Genomic DNA, 27,373 nt, shown 5'->3' on the forward strand with positions numbered 1-27,373 from the left:
GGTCACTGACTATAAGGGGCTCTGCTATAGAAACCAACATATAATTAAGAAAGGACCTGAAAAGTGAAGTATAGCTGAGAAGTGACAATGTTGGACTACCATACCTTGAGGGGAAATTTGGCTGATGCAACAGAGTGCATATTTAGGACAGCCAAAGATACTTTTCTTGATGTTGAGACTTTCTCCTTGCCTCAGAGTTCCTTAGAAAGCACTGGGGTTTATCATTCTGTTGTTACTGTCACAGAAATAACAAGGGCTTTGAGACTTTCTACTGAACGTCACAGATGTTGGCAAAGCATTTATGTGGTCTTTAGAGATAAATGTGTAACACCAGACTTACATAAACACTATTAGGATGAATACAGCTTTTCAGCTACTTTTCTCTCTTTAGTGTCTCTGAGTTTGCAAATATTGCTTCTGAAATGTAAATGGAACTTCCTTATTCTCATACTGAGGCAGAGACTCTCAATTCTAATATTGAAACAAAAGATTATTCAGTTATGCAGCTGAGGTCCCATATTACAGATCATGTAATGATCCTTTGTGTGCTAAAATTTTGACATAGAAGTCTGAGAGGTATAAGGAACAATAGAAAGTCATTTCATGTACAGAATCCCCAGGCATTCTGGCATTTATAATAGGATTTTAAGGCATAACATCTTACAGGAACACATCTGCACAGGAACAGTAGTGTTTCAATTCTAGTCTTTTATCATCAGCAAGAAACTAGAAATACTGCTTCCTATGCAAGGGAAAAATTTGCTGGTGATTACAGTTTTATAGTTGAGCTCCTTATAGATGATTTCTCCCTACTTGTAAAGAAAGCAGTAGTAACTGTCTTGGATTTTAATGAGAGAAGTAGAAGGAAAGAGACCCAGTTGCATCACATTGCATTGTGTTGAGCTTGGGAAGATACTCCTCAGCTTTGATTATGTTTGCAAAGATAACTGTAATACATTTGGCAATAGTGTGCGTAGCCCTAGTTCACAAGCCTTCAAAACTGAAGGGCTTGATCATGTTCCTCAGATGCATCAGGGCACCTGCTCCACGAAGGCTTTCCCTTCTCTTTGCTCCTCATTTAAATTGGTGGGTAATAAATATTTTCAAATGGGTAAAGCACTAATTATAAGTTTAAGCTGATATCAGTAATATTTTGCTAATAATATTTGATGGCCACAAAGAACAAAAGCAGGTGATATGCACACACATACACACACACACACATGGAGAGGGGCAGAAGGTGGGGAGAGAATAATGGAGAGGGAAATAGGGAGAGAGAAAGAGAGAGAGAGAGAGAGAGAGAGAGAGAGAGAGAGAGCATGCATTATAGAGCTTCCATCCACTGATTCATTCCCCAAATGCCTACACAGGCCAGGGTGGAACAAGGAAAGGAGCCAGGAACTCAATATGGATCTTTCATGTGGGTAACAGGTTCTACTTGAGCTGTCACCACTGCTTCCCATGGCCTGCATTTGTTCAGAGTGAAGCTGCGACTTAACTCAGGTGGACCAATGTAATGAATATAATGTCCTTACCTTTTAAAATCTTGACATATAAAACAACCATGTAGGTGATGATCAATTAAATACCACTTAAATTATATGATTGTTTTCAAAAACTTCTTAATATCTCGAATAAACAGTATTTTCCGATAGTAATTAAAACAGCATAGTATTGGCATAAAAGCATATCCATTGATCAGTGGAACTGAACAGAGATCTTGGAGGCAAACTCATACATCTATAGGCAATTGATATTTGAGAAAGATTTTAAGAGCATGAATTGGAAAAATACAGTCTTTTTAATAAATTGTTCTGGGAAAAGTGGCTATCCACATACAGAAGACTAGACCTCTGTCTGTCACCATGTAGGAACATCAACTCACCTAAAACTCACCTAAAACTTTGAAATTCCCAGAAGACTTAAGATATATACCTCTGTACTTTGGCAAGGGCAAGAAATTTTTGGATCACAGCACAAAAACAGAGCAAACAAAAGCAAAAATAGACAAATTAGATTTCATCAAACTAAGAGCTTCTGGATGTGGGCATCTTAACTGTCCCTGAAAACCTTGCCATTTTATTTTATTTTATCTTATTTCATTTTAATGCAGAACAATAGAGAGAAGAAGACAGAGAGAGAGCTCTTCCAACTGCTAGTTCATTCTCTTAATGGCTGCAAAAGTCAGGTCTAGACCAGGCTGAAGCCAGGAACTCCATTTTGGACTCCCATATAGATGGCAGGGGCCTGTACTTGGGCCATCTTCCACTATCCAAGTCACATCAGCAAGGACTTGGGTCTGAAACAGAGCACCTAGGACTCAAAATGACACTCTGATGTGGATGTTAGCATTATGGGCTGGGGCTTAACCCACTGTGCCACAATGCAGATCCTCAAAACCCTGTCTAACTGGAATAGGGACCTTGCCTAAATTGAAGAGCCAACACTGATATCAGAGGAAATATTAACTGCCTTTGATTGATGAAGGACAGTACACAGAATTTTTTAGTAAAAATATACATGTAAATTATTTTAGTAAGGATACACTCAGTTTAATAATGGTGAAAATAAAAAGGAAATTGACCACTATTATAAAACATAAAGGGCTCTTTATACTTCAGATACTATAAGGAATACTTTACATGCATTTCATTTATCCCTAAGCCAATTTAATGAAGTATGTAATTTTATTCAATTTACTATAATAAAGAAAAATTTTAACACTAATAAGCAGTAAAGTTGGAAGTGAATACGAGTTCCTCTGACCCATATCCAGTCAATATTTTTGATTGTAAGGGGACACATAACATACCAATGCACCAAGTGGGCAATTAGGTGATTCTTTGTCATCTCTTGTGCACAAGGTCTCATGCTGAAGTTATCACAGAAGATTTCTCAATCACTGGTTTGACTCTTGTCCAGGAACTTTGTGCAGGGTTTCTTCATGTAGCTTTGGTTTCTCAAAACAGGGCTGCTGGATACCAAGGATAAGTCTCCCAAAAGGAAGAGTCTGGAGGCCTTCAAACTAAAAAAAAAAAAAATCAAGTCCACAGCATTGTACATATTAGAAGTGGTCACGAAGGCCAGAATATTGCTGGGTAGAAGGCAACATGCTCTATGTTTTACTGGAATCAGAACCAAAGAATTTGTATATATCTTTAATTCATTTATTTTCAATTGCAGAAAAACATGCATAATGTATAAAATAATAATGGACACCTTAACCATTTTTAAGTGTATAATTTAGTGGAATTAAGTTAACTCATGTTGTTAAGCAGCCATCACCACTGTCCATCTCCAGAACTTTTTCATTTTCCAAAACTGAAATTTGGTACCTGTTAAACAATAGCTCCTTGTTCTCCCAGCCTGGAAATCATTGTCTTACTTTTTGTCTTAATAAACTCGACAACTCCATGCACCTCATAGTAGTGGAATCATACTGGCTTGTTTCACTTAGTGTGATATCCTGAAAGTTCAGACATATTGTAGAATATTTCAAAAATTTTTAAGGATATATATGATTATAATATTGTACTGTATTTTATTTATCCTTTCATTTGTTGGTGGATGTTTAGGTTGTATTTCACCTCTTGACTGTGTTTTGAAAATGGGTGTTCAGTAATTTCTTCAAGGAGTGGAAGTGCTGAGTCATATGGTAATTCTATCTACAAGTTTTTAGAAACAGTCATATTGTTTTCTACAGCACTTTTACTGGTTTATATTCACAGCAACAGTATACAATCTTTCCAATTTATACCTATCCTTGTCAATACTTATTTTCTGTTTTATTTTCTTTCTTTTTTTTAAAGATTATTTACTTATTTATTTGAGAGGTAGAGTTACAGGCAATGAGAGGGAGAAACAGAGAGAAAGGTCTTCCATCCGCTGGTTCATTCCCCGGTTGGCCGCAATGGCCGAAACTGCGCCCTTTTGAAGCCAGGAGCCAGGTGCTTCTGAAGCAGGCAGGCATACAGGTTAAAATTGATCAGATTTGTGAACTGGAAGATCACGCCCCTGTGTGACCTCATGCTCCTACCTGATGCCTTTGCCACGCCCCTGCGTGGCCTCATTCCCCTACCTGGCCACACCTGGGTGCCCACCATCCAATCAGGTTAATTAACCACTCCCCTTTGGAAGTGGGTTAAAAGCCAGGACACGGTGTGGCCCTGCCAGCTCTTCTTCCCTGGCCTCTTGCCAGGACAGGGCTTGCTGTAGTCCTGAGCCTCCAGGACGCATGGCCTTTCGGCCATGTGCTCTAGGCTTCCTGGCCTAGATGCTCATCCACGTGGCTGGTTCCTGGTGCTCGGTATGAACCACCATTCACCTCTCTCCTAAATAAAGCTCTCACTCTCTTATGCATCTTCCTTACTAAATAAAACTTAAAATGTAGCATGCTGCCTCATTTATCTGTGCTGGTATTTAGAATTCTTCTCTAAATATTGGCAGGAACCCTCTCGGGCTTATTAATATCAGGGATTTAGTAATAAGCCTGTGGTGAAATCGTAAGGCACCCCAAATTCCGGTAGTACATGTGGCACCCCAGATAGCATTTCTAGGGAACTTTAAGGGGCCACAATTTAGTGTAGATTTTGGGGGTCTTTTCCGATTTCACTTCTTCCCGGTCTCCCATGCAGGTGCAGGGCCATCTTTTACTGCTTTCCCAGGCCATAGCAGAGAGCTGGACTGGAAGAGGAGCTGCAGGGACTAGAACTGGCGCCCATATGGGATGCTGGCACTGCAGGCAGAGGATTAACCTACTGCTCCATGGTGCTGCCCGCTGTTTTATTTTCTTAAAGTACCTTCCTAATGTGTATGAGGTATTGTTTCATGCTGGTTTTGATTTTATTTCCCTGATCAGAGATGTTGAGTTTTTTTAATTAATAATTTCCTATAACTTCATAAATACATGTCCACTCAAGTTCTTTTGCATTTTCAAATCAGCTTGTTTGTTTTTGTTGCATCACAGCCATTGTTTTTTTTGTTGTTGGTTTTTTGTTTTGTTTTGTTTTTTTTTTTGACAGGCAGAGAGAGAGACAGAGAGAAAGGTCTTTCTTTTTCTATTGGTTCACCCCCCAACAGCCGCTGCGGCCGGCGCACCATGCTGATCCGAAGCCAGGAGCCAGGTGCTTCTCCTGGTCTCCCATGGGGTGCAGGGCCCAAGCACTTGGGCCATCCTCCACTGCACTCCCAGGCCACAGCAGAGAGCTGGACTGGAAGAGGAGCAACCGGGACAGAATCCGGCGCCCTGACCGGGACTAGAACCCAGTGTACCGGCGCTGCTAGGTGGAGGATTAGCCTAGTGAGCCGTGGCGCTGGCCAGCAACACAGCAATTCTTAATATATTCTGATATCAATTGTTTAGTATACATGTGGGGTATCACTCAGTAGATTGTGTCCTTTGAACACAAAATTTTATATTTTAGTACAGTTCAGTTTATCTATTTTTTATTTGTTGCTTGTGTTTTCAGAGTCATATCTAAAAAAGTATTTCCAAATATAATGTCATAAATATTTTGCAGCTTTCTTCTAGGAATTTTCTAATTTAAGTCCTACCTTTAGGTCTTTGATTCATTTAGTGGTAATTTTTGTATGTGGGGAAAAGTAAACATCCAACTTTATTGTTTTGTGTAAATATCTAATTTTCCCATTAGCTTTTGATGAACAAACTGTCTTTTTCCTGTTTTATGGTCTTAGCACCCTTTTGAAGAGTATATATCCTTACACATGAGGGCTTATTCTGGGACCTCTATGTTTCATTAGCCTGTGTGTCTGTTGTTAACACGTGTATTACCTTGTTTTGATTAATGTTCATAGTTTTTATTTTTTTATATTTGATGTCCCTTGAGTTTCCATAGGAGTTTTAGAATTTTTCATTTTTGTTTTTGAAATGCAACTGGGATTGTACTATTAATTTCCCTGTAAGAAATTGTTAGTGCATGGAAATTCACTGATCTTTGTGCTTATTTTGTGTCTTATAACCTTACTGAGTTAATCTAGGAGATCTACCAGAGTTTTTTGTTTTTGAATCTGCAGGGCTTTTGATGTGTAAGATTGTGCTATCTGTGAGCAGTGATAATTTTACCTTTTCTTTACAATCTACTGCCTTTTATTCATTTTTTTTCCTTTACTTCTCTGATTAGAACTTGTGGTACCGTAGTTAATAGAAGTGACAAAAGTAAGCACCTTGACATTTTTCTGATCATGGAGGAAAGTTGTCAGTCTTCCACCATAGAGTACAATGTCCAGTGTTGTGTCTGTCTCTTAAATCACCACATCACCTTTTGATATTTTGCTTAAATAGCATTCTCTTTTCACACGAAGACATTATGTTTGAGCCTCAGTGCATCAAGAAGTGTAACTTTTGGCAATTATGCTATGAGGCAAGGTAAAGAAAACAGTCCAAAGATACCTCAGACAACGATAAAAATGCTAGCCAGCTAGCCAGTTTGTCAGAAGTGGAAATGTAAAAAATAAAGTTACTATTATTTTACTAAGGGAACACTAAGTTACTGATAATTATTTTTAAATCTCCCCAATATTAAAGCTACTTCCTGGGGCCGGCGCTGCGGTCCAGCGGGTTAAAGTCCTGACCTAAGGCACCGGCATCCCATATGGGCAACAGTTCTAGTCCTGGCTGCTCCATTTCTGATCCAGCTCTCTGCTATGGCCTGGGAAAGCAGTGGAAGATGACCTAAGTCCTTGGGGCCCTAAACCCACTTGGGAGACCTGAAAGAAGCTCCTGGCTCCTGGCTTCAGATCAGCTCAGCTCTGGCCCTTGTGGCCATTTGGGGAGTGAACCAACGGATGCAAGACCTCTCTTTGTCTCAATCTCCCTCTGTGACTCTGTCTTTCAAATTAATAAAAATAAAATCTTAAAAATATAGGAGACCTGTGTGGAGTTCTTGGATCATGGCTTCAGGTTGTCTCAGTGTTGGCTTTTGCAAGCATCTCTCCCTCTGTCTTTTCCCCTCTCTCTGTCACTATGCATTTCAGTAAGTAAGAGTAAGTAAATAAGTAAGTAAATCTTTAAAAAATGAACACAGTTAGCAGTTTAAGATGACCCTTTAAAATATCCTTTACAAATGGCAATGGTAGCAATTCAAATAAATGAGAAAAGAACAGATAATGGAACATACTATGTTGTGAAAACAGGATATTGATTTGTAAAAAACTTAATTTACGTCTTTAGCTAACACTGCCCCTAAATCTATTCCAAAAGAGCTAAAATATTAAAATAGAACACTGCAGCCATCAACATACAAAAAAAATCAGAAAACAGTTTTTATAATGCCAGGGTTCAGAAGACCTATCAAAGAGGATGATAGTAAAGATTGACATAAGTGACACAATAAAAATTAAAACTTATAAATGGAAATTGCACAAAATTGAAAGAGAATATTATCACATATTTGACCAATGGTTGTCCACAAATGGACAAAGGAACTGTGCCAAAAATAAGGAAGAGTCCATGAACAACAAAAAATAATGAATTAAAAATAAAATAAGCAGACAACTCAGAACAAAAACACACAAATAACCAAAGGACATTGTTAATTGTCTGACCCAACTTCAATTACAGAAAAACAAATATTATTTATTTTCATATTGAAGTGACATATTTATCAATGGATTTCAGTATTTTTAAATAAAAATAAGCTTATGTTTTCATTCTGTTTTCTTTATGTTGAAAGCTTTGAGGATCTGTGGCACTGAAGTGTGTTTGTTGTCTATTTGCTCGTTGATCCATTGTTTTTTCTCTGCGGTATTCTTCATTGTAGGAGGACTGGTTCTTACAGATTGCATTATGCATAATCCCTTGTAAATTGCCTTCTTGCTGAGTTTGACCAAAGAATCTATTGAATTGGTAGAGACTAAAGTTTGACAGAGGACAAAAGTTATTTCTTCCCCTTTCTCCCTCAGGTACTGGCTTTGACCTAGAACACTGGTCCTTGGCTCTACTTGCCAACTCTGGCTTCCTGACTCTAAAAACACCTCTTCCTCCCACTGTCTCTCCACCTACTCAGCACAAAGCACTGGCACCAGTGGGTGCTGGCAGTAAGAGGGTGCATTTTGTGGATAGAAATGAAAAATCATATCAAAATCAATGAAATCCTAGTCTGTCTTTTTTAGAGTTATGTGCCAGGAATTCTAAACAATATCAATGATGACAAGTAATTCTTTAACAAGACCAGTGCTTTCAATTTACCCACTCCTACCTCCAGCTTGTTTTGCTACTGTTCTCGTCCTAGGAGTGGCAGCAAAATTTCCTGCTGTTACTAATCATAGGGTTACCTCACCATCTTTGGGTTGTTTCTTTACCCCATTATCCATGCCACAAATCAAAAATTTTCCATTAGAACTTTAGAAGTTTCTTTTCTCCTGTTTGACCCTAACAGATTTAGTAAATATATGTGGAAACTGACTCTCTCCGTTGTTGTGTTTGTGAAATAGATATACATTCTTTAGGGGCAAATTTGCTAATATTTATCTCATTTTAAATGCAGAGTTTCTTATTGTAGAAGTAAGAGTGAGAGGCAGAAAGGCTTTTGGTTTCAAGATTAAATTCTCTCATATTAATTACTTGAATTATTATATAAGTAAAACTAGTTGTTTTTAATTTGACAAGGGAAATGAAGTCCTCTACTTTAAGTATATATTGTACTCCATCAGGCTGAGGGAATAAATGTGCATCTCTTATTATTGGGGTGTATCTAGATAGAAAACGGTCTAAATATCTTTAAACAAGCATGACTCGAATAAATCACAGAGAAGTAGAAGGAGAGTTATAATCAATGGTGTGGGATGGAGCTGCTGCTAGGATGCAGTTTTCCAGCAAAAGACATAATGACTTGAAGTGTAACAAGATATGCTATGCAACCTGATATAAAGAAATCAAATGCAAGAAACATACTAGCTCGGAACGAATGCCTTCTGGTTTTGTAAAAGTTCAAGTGCAGGCAGGCTTTCAGGGATTACATTTGTGAGGCTCCAGGGAGTCAATGAATTGGGAGCCATGTGTGTAATTCTAGAGTTGGTATGGATAATTCACAGCCAGACAAGGCACGTGGTGCTGAGTAGTGCAAAGCATCAGTTCTCAGAGTGCATGACAAAAATGCTGGCGAATGCAGCTATTGCAATGGTCCTACACAGGTAATACGGTTTGGTTGTGGACTTACTCAGTAATACATCTTACACATGACCATAATATAACATTTTTTAAATTAATTTACTTATTTGAAAGGCAGAATTAAGGAGAGAGGGTAGGAGGGAGGAAGGGAAAGAGAGAGAGACAGAGAGGGAGAGAGACAGAATAAGAATAAGAATGGCTACAGTGGCCAGGGCCGATCCAGGCTGAAGCCAGGAGCCTGGAACACCATCTAGTTCTCCCATATGGGTGGCTGGGTATAAGCACTTGGACCATTTTCTGTTACTTTTCCAGTCTTATTTGCAGGGAGTTGAATGGGAAGTGGAGCAGCCAGAACCTGAACCAACATCCATAATTGCATGCCAGTATTGCAAACTGTGGCTTAACCCACTATGCTATAACTTCGGCCACAGAAACAACATATTAATGACTCTGGAATCAGGCAGACCTGAGTGAATCTGTACACTTACAAGCATTGAAGCAGTGAGCCCCTGGACATAGGACTTAGGTTACCTTCATTTTCACTTTTTCTTTTGCAAAAGCAGTTAGCATCCTGACATCATATAGTTATTGTATGATGTGAGCACTTATATAATTTTTTGTAAGATTTATTTTATTTATTTGAAAAAGCATAGTTACCAAAGAATCAGAGACAAGAGAGAGAGGTCTTCCATCCTCTGGTTCACTCCCCAGGTGGCTGCAACAACTGAGGCTGAGTTGGGTGAAGCCAGGGGCCAGGAGCTTCTTCTGGGTCTCCCATGTTGGGGAAGGGGCCAAGGACTTGGGCCATCCATCTTTCTCTGCTTTCCCAGGTTCATTAGCATGGAGCTGTAAGAGAATTGGAGCAGTCAGGATTCAAACCGGCCCTCATATGGGATGCCAGCATTGCAGGCTGGGGCTTTAACCTGCTTTGCCACAGCTCTGGCCCCAGAAGCACTTATTATAATTGCCCAATACTCTTCAGTTATCCAGATATTCACTTTTTTATTAATAAATCAAAAGAAATTCATTAATGTGGTCCTGTATTTAAAATTGGTTTGCTGTCATTCTGAAATCTTTCAGTAATTGTGGAAAGTATGACTATTTTTTTTCCTTTTTTTTTTTTCTGTTAACAGGCAGAGTTAGACAGTGAGAGACACAGAGAGAAAGGTCTTCCTTTCTGTTGATTCACCCCCCAAATGGTTACTAGGACCGGTGCACTGCGCCGATCTGAAGCTGGGAGCCAGGTGCTTCCTTCTGATCTTCCATGCAGGTGCAGGGCCCAAGTACTTGGGCCATCCTCCACTGCCTTCCTGAACCACTGCAGAGAGCTGGACTGGAAGAGGAGCAACCGGGACAGAAAATGGCGCTTCAACTGGGACTAGAACCCTGGGTGTCGGCGCCGCAGGCAGAGGATTAGCCCAGTGAGCTGCGACACTGGCCAGCATGACTATTATTATGTTATGTTCTACAGAAATGTATTTTTTTTTGCAGTTCAGACAAATTGGAATCAATTAGATGTAAATATTATGAATATATAGTGGTGACACTAATATTTTATTTAGCAGATCCACATAGTACAATAAATAAAAGCAGTCATTTTAGATGAAAACAAATGAGATGAGAAAAATCTCAATGAAGTAACCATTTAGAGAGAGAGTAAAATGTTGGCAATCTGACTGATAGTGGGTGTTCATATTCAAATTCTGCAATATGAAAGGACATTATCAGTTTCACTGAAGAGTTATTATATTATTCATAGTAAGTAATGCACAAAACACCTACTATGTTAGTAAGTGCTAATCTAAGCTTCTCATGTAAATCAACTCATTTCACCCTTACAAAAATCTCTGTGATTACTATCATTATTCCCATTATACAGATGAGGAAAAGGAACCAGAGTCTAAAAGCTATTTCAAAAAGTTCACACGAAAATGAAGTTAAAAGATAAAGTTTATTGGAGTTGAATAATTTTTAAATCCATGCAAATTTTTTTTCATATCATGAGTTGTTGAAATCAAGAACGTCTAAAGGTACAAGTATTTTTTTATTTGAATTGTTAGCTGAAGAATAGATGAACACAATAGAAATATACAAAGCAAAATTGTGAGGCCTGGTGGAGTCTATTTCCAGTGTTGTATTTCTGTCATTAGCATTTGAATTCAAAAAGATATCACTATAGCAACTCTATTTTGGTGTGTCTGTGCCTGTGCAAGTTTTTTCAGGATTCCTTTTTCCAGAATAAGGAAGCTCCCATTCATTACCACTTTTCTGATAGTCATTAAATAGCTTTACTGCATTTATTAAATTACTTGCAAGGTTTTTCCCTATTCTATTATGACAAATTAAATTGATTGGTTTTCAAAGTGTTTTAACACTTTCATTCCTGGGAAATATCTCAGTTGGTTATTGTGTGTTATCCTTTTAAAACGTTATACAGTGCTATATTTGATTCACTAATACATTGCTGTGGACGCTTGTGTTTATGAGGGATATTGGCAGTCTGTCTGCTGAGCCGCCTGCCTGGCCTGGTCAGGTGTAATCTCTCTACTCAACCATGTAACCTTGCCCCCCCCCCCCCAGACTCTGTCTGGAGAGGTGCCGTCCTTACGGATGTCCCTGCCCTAATAAACCTTGCTATTTAAAAGGTGTTTTTGTTTTTGTTTTTGTTTTTGTTTTTTTGGTCTGGCAATGTCACCATTATAAAATTCACTGTAAAATATTTCTCTGCCTTTCTATCTTCTGAGTTTGTATGGAATTAGTACTATTTCTTTCTTAAATATTTGATAGAATTTGCTAGTGAATCATTTTAGCCTAGATCTTTCTTCATAATTTTCTGCTTTGAATTTAACTTCTTCAGTAGAGGCAGAGATATTCAAGGTGTCTCTTTCCTCTTCTCAATTTCAAATAGTGGTTTTATGTAGCTTATTTATTGGATGGCATAAAGTTGGCCATGATGTTCTCTTACAGTTTTATATAAGATTTTATTTATTTGAGAGGTAGAATTACAGTGAGAGGGAGAGACAGAGAGAAGGATCTTCCGTCCGTTGGTTCACTCCCCAAATGGCCGCAACATCTGGAATTGCTGATCTCAACCTAGGAGCCAGGAGCTTCTTCCTGGTCTCCCACACAGGTGCAGGGGCCAAAGGACTCGAACCATCTTCTACTGCTTTCCCAGGCCATATTAGAGAGCCGGACTGGAAGAGGAGCAGCCAGGACTAGAACGGGCATCCATATGGGATGCCAGCGCTTCAGGCAAAGGATTAACGTACTGCGCCACTGTACTGGCCCCATTCTTTTTATTTTTATTTTTTTTTTTTATTTTTTTGACAGGCAGAGTGGACAGTGAGAGAGAGAGAGACAGAGAGAAAGGTCTTCCTTTTCCATTGGTTCACCCCCTAATGGCCGCTGCGACCGGCACGCTGTGGCCAGCACACCGTGCTGATCTGAAGCCAGGAGCCAGGTGCTTATCCTGGTCTCCCATGTGGGTGCAGGGCCCAAGCACTTGGGCCATCCTCCACTGCACTCCCGTGGCCCCACTCTTACAATTTTTTTTAATCTATATGATCTTTTTATACAACCCACTTTAACTTCTGATAGTGATAATTTGTGTTTTCTGTTTTTTATTGATTTTTTCCAACTAATTGTTTATCAATTTTGTTGATTATTTTTCAAAGAACTAGGTTTATTTTTTTATTTTTTTTTAACTTTTATTTAATGAATATAAATTTCCAAAGTACAGCTAATGGATTACAATGGCTTCCCCCCCATAACGTCCCTCCCACCCACAACCCTCCCCTTTCCCACTCCCACTCCCCTTCCATTCACATCATGATTCATTTTCGATTCTCTTTATATACAGAAGATCAGTTTAGCATACATTAAGATTTCAACAGTTTGCTCCCACACAGAAACACAAAGTGAAAAATACTGTTTCAGTACTAGTTATAGCATTAAATCTCATTGTACAGCACACTAAGGTAAAGATTCTACATGAGGAGTAAGTGCATAGTGACTCCTGTTGTTGACTTAACAAATTGACATTCTTGTTTATGGCATCAGTAATCACCCTAGGCTCTTGTCAAGAGCTGCCAAGGCTATGGAAACCCCCTGAGTTCACTGACTCTGATCATATTTAGACAAGGCCATGGTCAAAGTGGAAGTTCTCTCCTCCCTTCAGAGAAAGGTACCTCCTTCTTTGATGACCTGTTCTTTCCACTGGGATCTCACTCGTGGAGATCTTTCATTTAGGTTTGTTTTTTTTTTTTTTTTTTTTTTTTTTTTTTCCCCAGAGTGTCTTGGCTTTCCATGCCCAAAATACTCTCATGGGCTTTTCTGCTGGATCCGCATGCCTTAAGGGCTGATTCTGAGGCCAGAGTGCTGTTTAGGACATCTGCCATTCTATGGGTCTGCTGTGTATCTCACTTCCCATGTTGGATCCTTCTCTCCCTTTTTTATTCTATCAGCTAGTATTTGCAGACACTATTCTTGTTTATGTGATCCCTTTGGTTCTTAGTCCTATCATTATGATCAATTGTGAACAGAAATTGATCACTGGGACTAGTGAGATGGCATTGGTACATGCCGCCTTGATGGGATTGAATTGGAATCCCCTGGTATGTTTCTAACTCTACCGTTTGAGGTAAGTCAGCTTGAGCATGTCCCGAATTGCACATCTCTTCCCTCTCTTATTCCCACTCTTATATTTAACAGTGATCACTTTTCAGTTAAGTTTCAGCACTTAAGAAGAATTGTGTATTGATTATAGTATTCAACCAAAGGTATTAAGTAGAACAAACAAAAAAATACTAAGAGGGATAACATATTAATTTGTTCATCAACAGTCAGGGTGAGGGCTGCTCAAGTCACCGTTTCTCCTAGTGTTCATTTCACTTTAACAGGTTTCCTTTTTGGTGCTCAGTTAGTTGTCACCTATCAGGGAGAACAAGTGGTATTTGTCCCTTTGGGATTGGCTATTTCACTCAGCATAATGTTTTCCAAATTCCAAACAAGGATCACTTTTCAGTTAAAATTTAAACACCCAAGAATAATTGTGTGTTAATTACAGAGTTCAACCAATGGTACTAGAACAAAAAAAAATACTATAATGGATAGAACTAGGTTTCAACAGGAATAACTTTCTTTACTGTCTGTCTCATAGTTAATTTGTTTCCTTTTGTTTTTATTATCTTCCACTTGATATGTATTTACTTTTCTTTTTTCCTCTGTTCTCTTGAAGTAGAAATTTAGATTGTGATATTAGACTTTTCTTAACTTAAAAAATAAATAAGTGATGCTAATAAATTTCTTCTACATACTATTCTACCTTTATCCCACAAAATTTGATATACTTTGTTTTGATTACTTATTTGTCTTGATATATTTTGTATTCTGTAAATTTTGTTTCTTTGACCATTGTGTTATTTAAAATAGTATGGTTAATTTATAAATCTTTGTTGGTTTCCTAAGCATCCTATTGTTATTTGTTATCAATATAATGCCAGTGTGATCTGATAATATATTTTATATTATTTGAATCATTATAAATTAATTGTGACTCATTTTATGATCTAGCTTCTTAACATACATTTGTAAAACATGTGTAAACAAACTTTTTAATATGATATTTTGTAATATCAAATTGTGTTAAATTGTAATATTGTATTTAATTTCTATTTAATGAATATAATTTCCAAAGTACAGCTTATGGATTACAATGGCTTTCCCCCGCCATAACTTCCCTCTGACCCCCACTCTCTCTCTCCCCTTCCATTCACATCAAGATTCATTTTCAATTTTCTTTATATATAGAAGATCAATTTAATATAAATTAAGTAAAGATTTCAACAGTTTGCTCCCACACAGAAACATAAAGTGAAAAATACTGTTTGAGTACTCGTTATAACATTAAATCACAATGTACAGCACATTAAGGACAGAAATCCTACATGAGGAGTAAGTACACAGTGACTCCTGTTGTTGACTTAACAATTTGACATTCTTGTTTATGGCATCAGTAATCACCCTAGGCTCTTGTCATGAGCTGCCAAGGCTATGGAAGCCCCCTGAGTTCACTGACTCTGATCATATTTAGACAAGGCCATGGTCAAAGTGGAAGTTCTCTCCTCCCTTCAGAGAAAGGAACCTCCTTCTTTGAAGGCCTGTTCTTTCTACTGGGATCTCACTCACAGAGATCTTTCATTTAGGTGTTTGTGTTTTTTGTTTGTTTGTTTGTTTTTGCAGAGTGTCTTGGCTTTCCATGCCCAAAATACTCTCATGGGCTTTTCAGCCAGATCTGCATGCCTTTAGGGCTGATTCTGAGGCCAAAGTGCTATTTAGGACATCTGCCATTCTATGGGTCTGCTGTGCATCCCGCTTCCCATGTTGGATCGTTCTCTCCCTTTTTTATTCTATCAGCTAGTGTTTGCAGACACTATTCTTGTTTATGTGATCCCTTTGACTCTTAGTCCTATCAGTGTGATCAATTGTGAACAGAAATTGATCACTGGGACTAGTGAGATGGCATTGGTACATGCCACCTGATGGGATTGAATTGGAATCCCCTGGTATGTTTCTAACTCCACCATTTGGGGCAAATCTGACTGAGCATGTGCCAAACTGTACATCTCTTCCCTCTCTTATTCCCACTCTAATATTTAACAGGGATCACTTTTCATTTAATTTTCAACACTTAATAATAATTGTGTATTAATTACAGAATTAAACCAATAGTACTAAGTAGAACAAACAGAAAATATACTAAAAGGGATAAAATATTAAGTTGTTTATCAACAGTCAGGGCAAGGGCTGATCAAGTCACCTTTTCTCATAGTGTCCATTTAACATCAACAGGTTTTCTTTTTGGTCTTGGTTAGTCATCACCCATCAGGGAGAACATATGATATTTGTCCCTCTGGAACTGGCTTATTTCACTCAGCATGAGTGAAATTGTTTAATATACTGGAAGTTATCTAAATTAAAGATGGAATCAAAAGGAAAGGCAATTTTAGTGTATATTTAGATATTGATTGGAAGTCTGTGTTATAATTAACATATATTGAGTATATTGATTGGTGATAATCAATTACAAGTCTACACAAGTAAAAAAAAAAATGCTTCTAAATCCTGGTCAAGAAATATAGTTGTGCATAGGAGAAGATGTAACTTGAACAGGGTTCAAATGTTGAGAAAACTGGAATTGCCACAGTTCAATTTATAATCATTTTCAGGACTGGGAAGCAAAATAATGGTATAAATTATTTTAAAGCGGGCAATATCCCTCACTTGAATATATAAATAGAGATTACTTTTGCAGTAGGTCAGCAAATATATCTTTTAGAAATCTGCTATTGGGATAAAGTATTAAATTGCACATCAAAAATCAGGACAAGGGTTGATCAAGTCACTGTTTCTCATAGTGTCCATTTCACTTCAACAGGTTTCCCCTTTGGTGCTCAGTTAGTTGTTGCCAATCAGGGAGAACATATGATATTTGTCCCTTTGAGACTGGCTTAATTCACTCAGCATGATGTTTTCCAGATTCCTCCGTTTTGTTGCAAATGACCGGATTTCATTGTTTTTGACTGCTGTATAGTATTCCATAGAGTACATGTCCCATAATTTCTTTATCCAGTCTACTGTTGATGGGCATTTGGGTTGGTTCCAGGTCTTAGCTATTGTGAATTGAGCTGCAATAAACATTAATGTGCAGAGACAGCTTTTTTTGTTTGCCAATTTAATTTCCTTTGGGTAAATTCCAAGGAGTGGGATGGCTGGGTTGAATGGTAGGGTTATCTTCAGGTTTCTGAGGAATTTCCAGACTGACTTCCATAGTGGCTTAACCAGTTTGCATTCCCACCAACAGTGGGTTAGTGTCCCTTTTTCCCCACATCCTTGCCAGCATCTGTTGTTGGTAGATTTCTGTATGTGAGCCATTCTAACTGGGGTGAGGTGAAACCTTTATTTGCATTTCCCTGATTGCTAGTGATCTTGAACATTTGTAATATCAATTAAATTGTGTTAAATTGTGATATCAATTAAATTATGTTTCATAGAGTCCTCTATGTCCTTATTTTATAAATTTTTATTTTTAATTTTATTCTTTTTTTTCTAATTTTGCATCATGAAATCTGCATCCTCTGATTTAGAATTTGTATTTCTCCATTAGTTTTGTGAGTTTTAGGTCATGTATTTGAGGTTCTCACTAGGGGTATTAATATTAGGTGTGGTTACATCTTCCTGATGAATTGACACTCACCTCTGACTTTATGATTCTGAAATTTGCCTCTTCAACTTGAAATCCATTTTACCTGATATTAACAAAACAATTCAGTCTTCTTATTATTATTTCCAAGGCATATGCTTTTTTCTTTCCATGGACTTTATTTTTTTAATTTTTTATTAATTTATAGAAGTTTCATGTATTTCATATATACAGATTCAGGAATACAGTGATACTTCCCATCCTACTCTCCTTCCTGCCTAAGATCCCATCCTTCTTGCTCCTCCCTCTCCTATTCCCACTCTTAATTTTTACAAAGATTTTTTTCAGTTAACTTTATACTCATAAGATTAACCTTACACTAAGTAAAGAGTTCAAGAAAGAATATAAAGAAAAAAAAAAAGCTCTGTTCTTTGACAGTAGACAAAGGCTGTAAATGACTATCAAATCTCAAAATGTCAACGTCACTCTTATACATTACCTATAAGGTACTCTATTAGTTACCACAGATCAGAAAAACCATATGGTATTTATCTTTTTGGGACTGACTTATTTTCATTGACTTTTGACCACCTCTATATCTATTTGCAAAGTATACCCCCTGTTGACAAGACACGTGGGTCATGCATTTACTCAATCTGCTATCCTTTGGTTTTCAACTGGTGTTTTTAATCCATTAACATATGATGCAATAATTATCATGGCTGGATGTATGTCTAAAATTTCACTATTTGTTTTTGCTTGATCTTTTTCTTACCCCATTTCCATTTTCTGTCTTATATTTAATAAATTAAAAATACCTTTCTAGTATTTTTGTATTGTAGATATATCTTGTTATTTTTCACTGATTATTCTTTTTTTTAAACTTTTATTTAATGAATATAAATTTCCAAAGTACAGCTTATGGACTACAATGGCTTCCCCCCATAACGTCCCTCCCACCTGCAACCTTCCCCTTTCCCACTCCCTCTCCCCTTCCATTCACATCAAGATTCATTTTCGTTTCTCTTTATATACAGAAGATCAGTTTAGCATACATTAAGTAAAGATTTCAACAGTTTGATCCCACACAGAAATATAAAGTGAAAAATACTGTTTGAGTATTAGTTATAGTATTAAATCTCAATGTACAGCACACTAAGGACAAAGATCCTACATGAGGAGTAAGTACACAGTGACTCCTGTTGTTGACTTTACAAATTGACACTCTTTTCTTTTTTTTTTTTTTTTTTGTTGTTGTTGTTGTTCTTGTTGAAAGGCAGAGTGGACAGTCAGAGAGAGAGACAGAGAGAAAGGTCTTCCTTTTGCCATTGGTTCACCCTCCAATGGCTGCCGCGGCCGGCGTGCTGCAGCCATCAAACCATGCTGATCCGAAGGCAGGAACCAGGTGCTTCCTCCTGGTCTCCCATGCAGGTGCAGGGCCCAAGCACTTGGGCCATCCTCCACTGCACTCCCTGGCCACAGTAGAGAGCTGGCCTGGAAGAGGGGCAACCAGGACAGAATCTGGCACCCCAACCGGGACTAGAACCCGGTGTGCCGGTGCCGCAAGGTGGAGGATTAGCCTAGTGAGCCACGGCGCCGGCAACACTCTTGTTTATGGCATCAGTAATCAACCTAGGCTCTTGTCAAGAGCTGCCAAGGCTATGGAAGCCCCCTGAGTTCACTGACTCTGATAATTTTTAGAAAAGGCCATGGTCTAAGTAGAAGTTCTCTCCTCCCTTCAGAGAAAGGTACCTCTTTCTTTGATGACCTGTTCTTTCCACTGGGATCTCACTCGCGGAGATCTTTCATTTAGGTGTTTTTTTTTTGTTTTGTTTTGTTTTTTGTTTTGTTTTTTTTGTTTTTTTTTGTTTTTTTTTTCCCCCCAGAGTGTCTTGGCTTTCCATGCCCAAAATACTCTCATGGGCTTTTCTGCTGGATCCGCATGCCTTAAGGGCTGATTCTGAGGCCAAAGTGCTATTTAGGACATCTGCCATTCTATGGGTCTGCTGTGTATCTCACTTCCCATGTTGGATCCTTCTCTCCCTTTTTTATTCTATCAGCTAGTATTTGCAGACACTATTCTTGTTTATGTGATCCCTTTGGTTCTTAGTCCTATCATTATGATCAATTGTGAACAGAAATTGATCACTGGGACTAGTGAGATGGCATTGGTACATGCCGCCTTGATGGGATTGAATTGGAATCCCCTGGTATGTTTCTAACTCCACCATTTGGGGCAAATCTGATTGAGCATGTCCCAAATTGCACATCTCTTCCCTCTCTTATTCCCACTCTTATATTTAACAGTGATCACTTTTCAGTTAAGTTTCAGCACTTAAGAAGAATTGTGTATTGATTACAGTATTCAACCAAAGGTATTAAGTAGAACAAACAAAAAAATACTAAGAGGGATAACATATTAATTTGTTCATCAACAGTCAGGGTGAGGGCTGCTCAAGTCACCGTTTCTCCTAGTGTTCATTTCACTTTAACAGGTTTCCTTTTTGGTGCTCAGTTAGTTGTCACCTATCAAGTAGAACAATTCTAAGAATCACACATCCTAATTTATTCACAACTCAAATTAGAGTTAGTATTTTTTAAGTTTCCAAAATTTTAGAAACTTGAATCTACGCCTTTGAAACACTTGCTTACCAGCCTTTATATTCCTTTTTCATATATATTATACTTACATTTATTATAAACTATGAAAGATGTTAATGATTGTATGATATGTATTTCAAAGTACCTAACAGCAAATGTATTTTTATTTTTTACTATTTTAATGCTCTTCATTTATTATTTAATATCCAAGTTCTTCTACAATTATTTTCCTTTAATCTCTCACATTTCCTTCAGCATTTTTTTCTGTAGGACCTGGTAGAAACAACATTGTTTAATTTTCCTTTACATGAAAAATGCAGAAGCCATTGTATACTGTTTTGTTTGTTCTGTCTTTTGACTGATATTAATATTTTGTCATTAGAAAAATTTCCCACAGCCTTTAGGTAGTTTCATGTATTTCACTTAAAGTTTGTGATTTATATGCATGAATATTGGTTCAGAGTTACAAGTGATACTTGTGGGAAGAGCCATTACTCACCCAAATTGGAGACAGAATTTTCTCTTATACTTCTTTTAATTAAAATTTGCAGTGGAACAAGTAAAGGTAGTGAAAGATGTGACATTTACCTGCTCAGGCTGGAGCCCATACTTCCAGGGTAGAGACTGGTATCTGAACTGTGAGGTGGAAACTATGTGAAATGCTGATCCTACTATTCAGTGGGTCCATCTATTATAAAGGACATTATATAAATGACTCTGTATTCTACAAAAATATAAACCCACCCTTTGCCATTGTCTGCACATTGAATAATTCAAGGTTTTGAACAGTATTCTCACCTCATTCCTGAACTAGAAGTGGAATCATTAGGAAGTATTACAAAGAAATGGAACTGAAGAAAGAAATGACTTTATTCTCAGTTTCTACTACTGCAAGTTTCCCTGTCCACCACTCTGTGTGATGCCAGAATTCCTGGGGCATTCGTTCTTTTCAACTTACATGCAATTTCCTGGTGTTCTGGGTTTTTGTATTTCTGCCCTCCAGATCCATTCTTCAATCTGTCCGTTCATGTGTAGGGGTGTTAAGTGGTGGCACCTGCATCTTTTCTGTCTTGCTCATGCTGTTTTAAATAGTTGCTCCATTAAACGTGGACCATTTTCTACTTAGATTGCAGCATTTATTTCTTGCACAACCTTACCCAATATGCCTATTTTTATATTTCTCATTTAAAATAGTGAGTTCTTTGGGGATGGCTTAATTAGATTTATATTTCATGGCCTATCATACTTCCTGACCCATGAAATGACTGGAACAATGAGTGGACTTCCCAGTATATTAAATTTTTAGTAATTATTTCTTTTTGCACATTACATACTTAATTCATGCTGGCTGTGATCATTTCGGTATTTGTCATTTACAATATACATTGTTCTGAACTGTAAAAGAATAGAAAACAATTGTTTTCTTTGTGCATTAGAAATCCAGTTAGAACAATATATCAAATCTGCAGTCAGTGTGTCTTTTCATTATGGTGCCTATCTCTCAGGATGTTTCCAAAGACCATTTGAGATTAAATTTAAAAAGTTGATGGAGTTTGTTGTTTAGTGATGAGTTGTGTTGAGGGGTGAGGAGCTGAGATATCAGACTGGATTTTCTGTGATATTATGAGATGATGAAGCAAATGAAGATACAACAAGTAAACATTAGGAAAGAGAACAAGAAGTAATAGAACAAGAAGAGACAGAAATGCCAGGATTAAAAATTTATTGTGATATATTAACTCATATCCTCTAATTTTGAAATAAATTATTTTTCCTACTTTTCCATGAGTAAATACATTTTATTCCCTTTCACCATCATCCCATGCCCTACAGCACATGCTTCAAAATGTTTGTAAATGTAATTTGGAGTTAGAAATTGGTATTAATATATGTTCTTATGTATAATTATATTAGATTCTTGTGCTTGCAAATTGTATATACTCTTTGATCACCAATATGTCCATCCTCTCAGCTCATGCAATAAAGCTTTATAAAGACAAATGATGGCCACAAAAGTTAACTTATATTTTGAACTTAGGTTTATCTTTCTCTGCATTTTAAAAAAGTTACTACGTTTACACTTTACCATCCATATATATGTGTTTCTGTACATACATAAACTGTAAAAGTTCTGCATAGCATGTTATTCCTGTACTTGGCACATTGCTTATTTCACTCAAAATTGTTGTAAAGATCATTATATTTATATGTGTGCCTTCATTTAAATAATTTGAATAATGTGTTTATTTATTCATACTTTCTATTCTCAATTATCTGTTAGGCCTATATTTCTAAAGTGAGATCATGTAGTTTACTCACATAAATGCTGTAACGTGACTTCCTTCAGCGAGGCATCGGCAAGAGAAACAATGTACATTTCAATAAGTATCTCTCCAAAAGTTATAGTGGCCCTTTGAGAGAATATGTACAGTTCTGCGTACTCCTAATCAGATCTACTAGGAAAAGGAGTAACTGTGATACTTATGGATAACTTGTTAGATCAGCAGTGCTGTTGGATTTAACTGGAACATCCAACTATTCCTTATCTGAAAATGTTCCCTAGAAAATTATGAATATGATTCATATAAAACAATTTCGTTTGAAGGAAAAGACATTTTAACATTAGAGAAAAATTATTCTAGTTGGTCTGAAGAAAACAAAAGGTGATTAGTTAATCCATAGTAACAGATTTTTTCCCATGATAAGTAGAAACTTTTACTTATAAATAAAAATTCGAAAATAGTTGGTACTTAAAGCGTGTAACCCTTTTCTCCCCCTTTCTCTCTTCACCTTATTGTTATTATTTAAGAAATGCTGTAGTATTCCATTTGACATATCAGCTTTCAGGACCTGGAGAGCGTTTCCCCCATCTAATTGAACACCTGTGTGTTCTCTCGGATTGAACCAGGTCTGGTAGCCTCATGGAGTGAGCCTACATTTCATGTGGGAGGCAGAACATGCAGTTCTGATTGAGGAATTCACTCATCGAGCTGTCTCACCACAACATGTTAGCATGTTTCTAAACAGAAAAATTATTTATCTTAAATATTCAGCATTCCTTTTGTTCCCTGGGAAATGAAGGAATTTCTGATTCCAATATCATGAAAAGCTAAATTAGAACTGTAACAGCTCAGTTGCATGAAGTGTAATATGTAATGAAATTGCTATGTTAAAATAGAGATCTAATGATACCTTCATTAACTTAATCATTGAAATGGCAAGCCCTTTTCCAACATAACAGTTTCTATAGATACCACATGCTTATGATCAGAATTGCTTCTCCGAATGTGTTTTTCTCCCCTACTTGATTGTATTTTACATCTTCTTTCTGGCTGTAAGTTACAATTAAACATAAGGAAAAATAGTGCAAGGCAAAATATACTTTGCATCTATTTTACTGCTCAAATAAATACACAATCTGTACCAAACAGACTTTCCTAGTGGGCAAATTGCAAATGACTCCCTAGATAGATTCTAGACTTTTTAATACCATTAGGTTCCTAACAAGTGTTGTTGAAAAAATTTCCTTGTAATCTAGCCACCTACCAAACAGCATATTTTTTTCAAAAATCCTGTTTAAGCTGTCAAAATAATTTGGTAACATAAAAGATGGAGCATGCCTAATAAATGTATTTTCATATAAATCAATTTCCTTATTACTTGTGTCTTTGAAACTTTGTGACTTGAAAACATTTCTTTTAAGATTTTATTATTTGAAAGTCAGAGTTACACAAAGAGAGCGAGAGAAAGTATGATCTTCATCTGCTGGTTCACTTCCTAGATGGCTGCAATGGCCAAAGCTGGGCCAGGCTGAAGCCAGGAACCAAAAGCTTTTTCTGGATTTCCCACATAGGTGGCAGGGGTCCAAACACTTGGGCCATCTTCCTCTGCTTTTCCTGGGCCATTGGTAGGGAGATGGAATGGAAATGGAGCAGCCAGGACACAAACCGGCACCCATATGGAATGCTGGCTTTGCTGGTGGTGACCCACAATGCGATAACACCTTCCTGAAGCCTTTTAAAAATTAATGTTGAAAAATAAAGCTTAAAACAGGAGGACTGCTTGACAATCTTCAAAACAGCCATTAATCATCTTCTCCACTATATAAAGCCAAGCAACTGCCTCCCAATGTCAGTAGGAACCAAGAGGTTTACTCTCCGAAGATGAACTAGAGATGCGAGAATCGTGGATTCCAGCTCATATTCATCTTTGGAGTAAAGCTTTCTTTAAATGAGGAAGAATATAAGAAAACTGAAGAAATAGTTTGAAAATTCCAAAATGGAATTGGAGCAATATTGCACCAGAAATTATTTGAAAGGGCAAAAAGGGAAATAAATAGACTGGAGGAATGGTGGCTGAATGTTGCCAACTTGGATGTTCATAATCCATCACAACTGAATGCCAGCTATGTAGGTCCTTTCCCCCAATCTGAATACTTCCAAAAGAAGGTACTCAGTTAGAAAGTGGCAGTACAATTTTTTGGCATAACTTGAACTACTGGCAGATATTAAGGAAAGAAAAAAGCACCCTTTATAAAATGAAAACGTCCTCTAAATACACATTGATTCTAAATGCTGTTTTCTACCTATAAGGTACAAGAATTACTAGAGATTCAGATATGAATAATTTTAGGACTGAAAATGAAGAGCCTTCCCCAAGTCAACTTGCAGTGCTGTGTCATGAATGAGTTTTGTCCTTGATGTAGTACACGAAGGATGTGTGATCACCCTACCAGAGTTTCTCAGACAACTGATGCACATCTACATGAAGTGCTACAGTGCACCTGATGGACCTGAGATAGCAGTGCTAACTAGTGAAGGACAGACCCAGTGGGTTAAAGCATAAGACAATCTGATTGTTCTTGATCCAGAGAACTTGACTTTGCTAGAAACAATTCAGGACAAGCCATATGTAATACCAAAGGATTATTCTCAGATAATTGCAATGTTCTTTGGTGGAGATCCTATGGTGTGCTGGGTAAAAAATCCTATAACTTGATTTTTTTTCTAATGATGTCTTTGCAATTGTTATCGTGCTCCATATGAGGCAATGATACTTGTGCACATTACCTATTACACTGATGAGAAAATTTTACAAAGTGAAAGAAGATGGGAAGACTTAGAGAAAGTGTGGAAATTGCCACTTCCAGAGGAAGTCTTCAGGGTGGATGAGAAAATATTAAATGGAATCAACCAAGCCAAAGCCCAATATCTGTCTCAGAGAGGCATGTGATCTGCAGATTGCAGCGTATGACTTTACGTTTTTGGCAAAAAGCTAACCAAGACACTTCTCAACGATACATTTGTTCAACTTGCACTTCAGTTGGCCTATTACAGACTTCATGGATGCCCTGCTTGCTCTTTTGAAATAGCTATAATGAGATGTTTTTTTCATGGCCATATGAAGACTTTGTGATCATGTAGGATAGACTCAGTAAGGAGGTGTCAGTCCATATGGAATCCTTCTGCTTGCCTGCCTGACCAGCAGCAAAGCATAATAAAATGATGGAAGAGTGCTTGGCTGAAAAAGGATTTGACCATCACCTTTCAGGGCTCTTTTAGGTCATAGTAAAAGAGGAAGGTCTTCCTGCTCCAGAACTCTTCTCAGACCCACTTTTTTGCAGACATGGCGGAGGTGGAAATTTTGTTCTTTCAACCAGTCTGGTTAGTTGTTTGTGAATCTAGGAATTGGTGGTTCCCATGATTTGCAGTGGATATAGATTCTTCTTCCACATCAGAGACAGCTGCTTTGTTGTGGGTTATACAGCTGGAAATCATGTCTGAAGACAGATGCAAAATGCTAGTTCAGCTAATTTCTCATACTTTCAATGATAGGATACAACTGATGAACACCATTCATCTTTGGAGACTTGTATTTCTTAAGCACTTGCCAAAATACACTATACTAGGTGCTGGAAGTAGGTTGGTGACGTGAGATTGGAAGGAATGTTGTCTTGAAAAGGAAACATGCCAAATGCAAAAACTAACAACATTTTCCTGGATTTATTCTGCATTAAAAGGTAGAAATATCTGTATGCTTTCTCTGATGCAGTAACAGTAGAAATTATGATATAGTGAATATAAAACTTGTACAGTATTACAGAAAAGCCTTAACAGTGCAAACCTACAGATTTTAACAATATAAGCTTTACTGTAATTTTTAAATATTTATGTTGGCACTTATATGCTATAAACCTTCTCTAAATATCAGTGTAGAGTTCATATTTCAAGCACTTTAACATTTTCTAATTGACAAAGTTTATGGAATTCATGATTGGATGTTAATTCTCCTGAAATCAATGTCTTCCATATTCACCACAGGAATATATACTATTAGGTTGGATGGGAGAGTCCACTCTAATTTAATCATGATCTAGAATGATTTATTTACAACAGAAAGGGAGATTTACACAATTCAACATCTAAAAAAAATCTTTAAAACCTTAACAAAATCCAGTATACTATGTCTCTGTAGTTTTGTCACTTTAGTAACTTTAATAATTATAGTTTGTGATTTTTGAAGATTTCAGTGTTGAATCAGATCCTCAGGATTTTAAGATTTTGCTTTTCCTCCCTGTTCAATTTTGTAGTTTCTATTTTCAGAAAATAAAATCTTCAAAATCATATAAAAATAATGAGAAAATTGTAAACAGACCACTCATGAAGAACTCAACAAAATTTTGTGCTACTTATGAACCGACAAGTTTTATGTTTCAAATTTTGTACATATAATTTCCACCTAAGTTATGGAGAAAATTATGGCAAAGACCCATGAAGTGATGAACTGCATTAGAGCCTAAGGCAAAAAAAGAAAATTCAGTAATACTGAATCTATTTTAATGAAAATTTTGATATTTTGTTCATCACAGATTTTTGCATTAATTTTAGGTTTTTTAAAAGATTGCATTAAAAATGATTTCTTTTGATTACTGACTTTTTGTCACCCCTTTGAATTTTGCACCTAAGGCAAGTGTCTCACTCACCTCACTCTCCTCACTCAAGTCACAGTTTTGCCAAGAATGATACATTGTAGTAATTAAAATTATTAAATTATACTTAACATTTAATAAATTATAACTATTAAAATGGAAAAGTACTATGAAATTTCACAATTCTGATTCATTTTGATTTGGGTATTATAATACTGCTGGTCACTTTACCCCTAAATGTCTTTAAACAATTTGCCTTGTGTCTTTGGCAGAAATTATGTCATGAGAGTTACATTTTGTGTACTATAGTAAACTACATACATTATAATTTATGAAATACAAAACTAAACACATTGATTTATTTAATAAATAAGAATGTTTCTAACTCACTTATACTTCAGTTAGATTTTTTTTAATACTGTGACTCAAGGCACATTCAAATATTTTACAATATTAAGAGTTCTTAGAGCAGCAGGCATTTTGTCTGGCAGTTAAGACATAGATATTAATCCTCATA

At 36.9% G+C, this 27,373-nt stretch overlaps 1 pseudogene; it reads left to right on the forward strand.

The window, feature by feature from the left end:
- Positions 1–87: 87 nt before the first annotated feature.
- Positions 88–27,170, forward strand: LOC100343892 (peroxisomal carnitine O-octanoyltransferase pseudogene; annotated as a pseudogene).
- Positions 27,171–27,373: the final 203 nt, after the last annotated feature.

This window comes from Oryctolagus cuniculus, chromosome 3, assembly GCF_964237555.1.
Source record: "Oryctolagus cuniculus chromosome 3, mOryCun1.1, whole genome shotgun sequence".
Lineage (NCBI taxonomy): Eukaryota > Metazoa > Chordata > Mammalia > Lagomorpha > Leporidae > Oryctolagus > Oryctolagus cuniculus.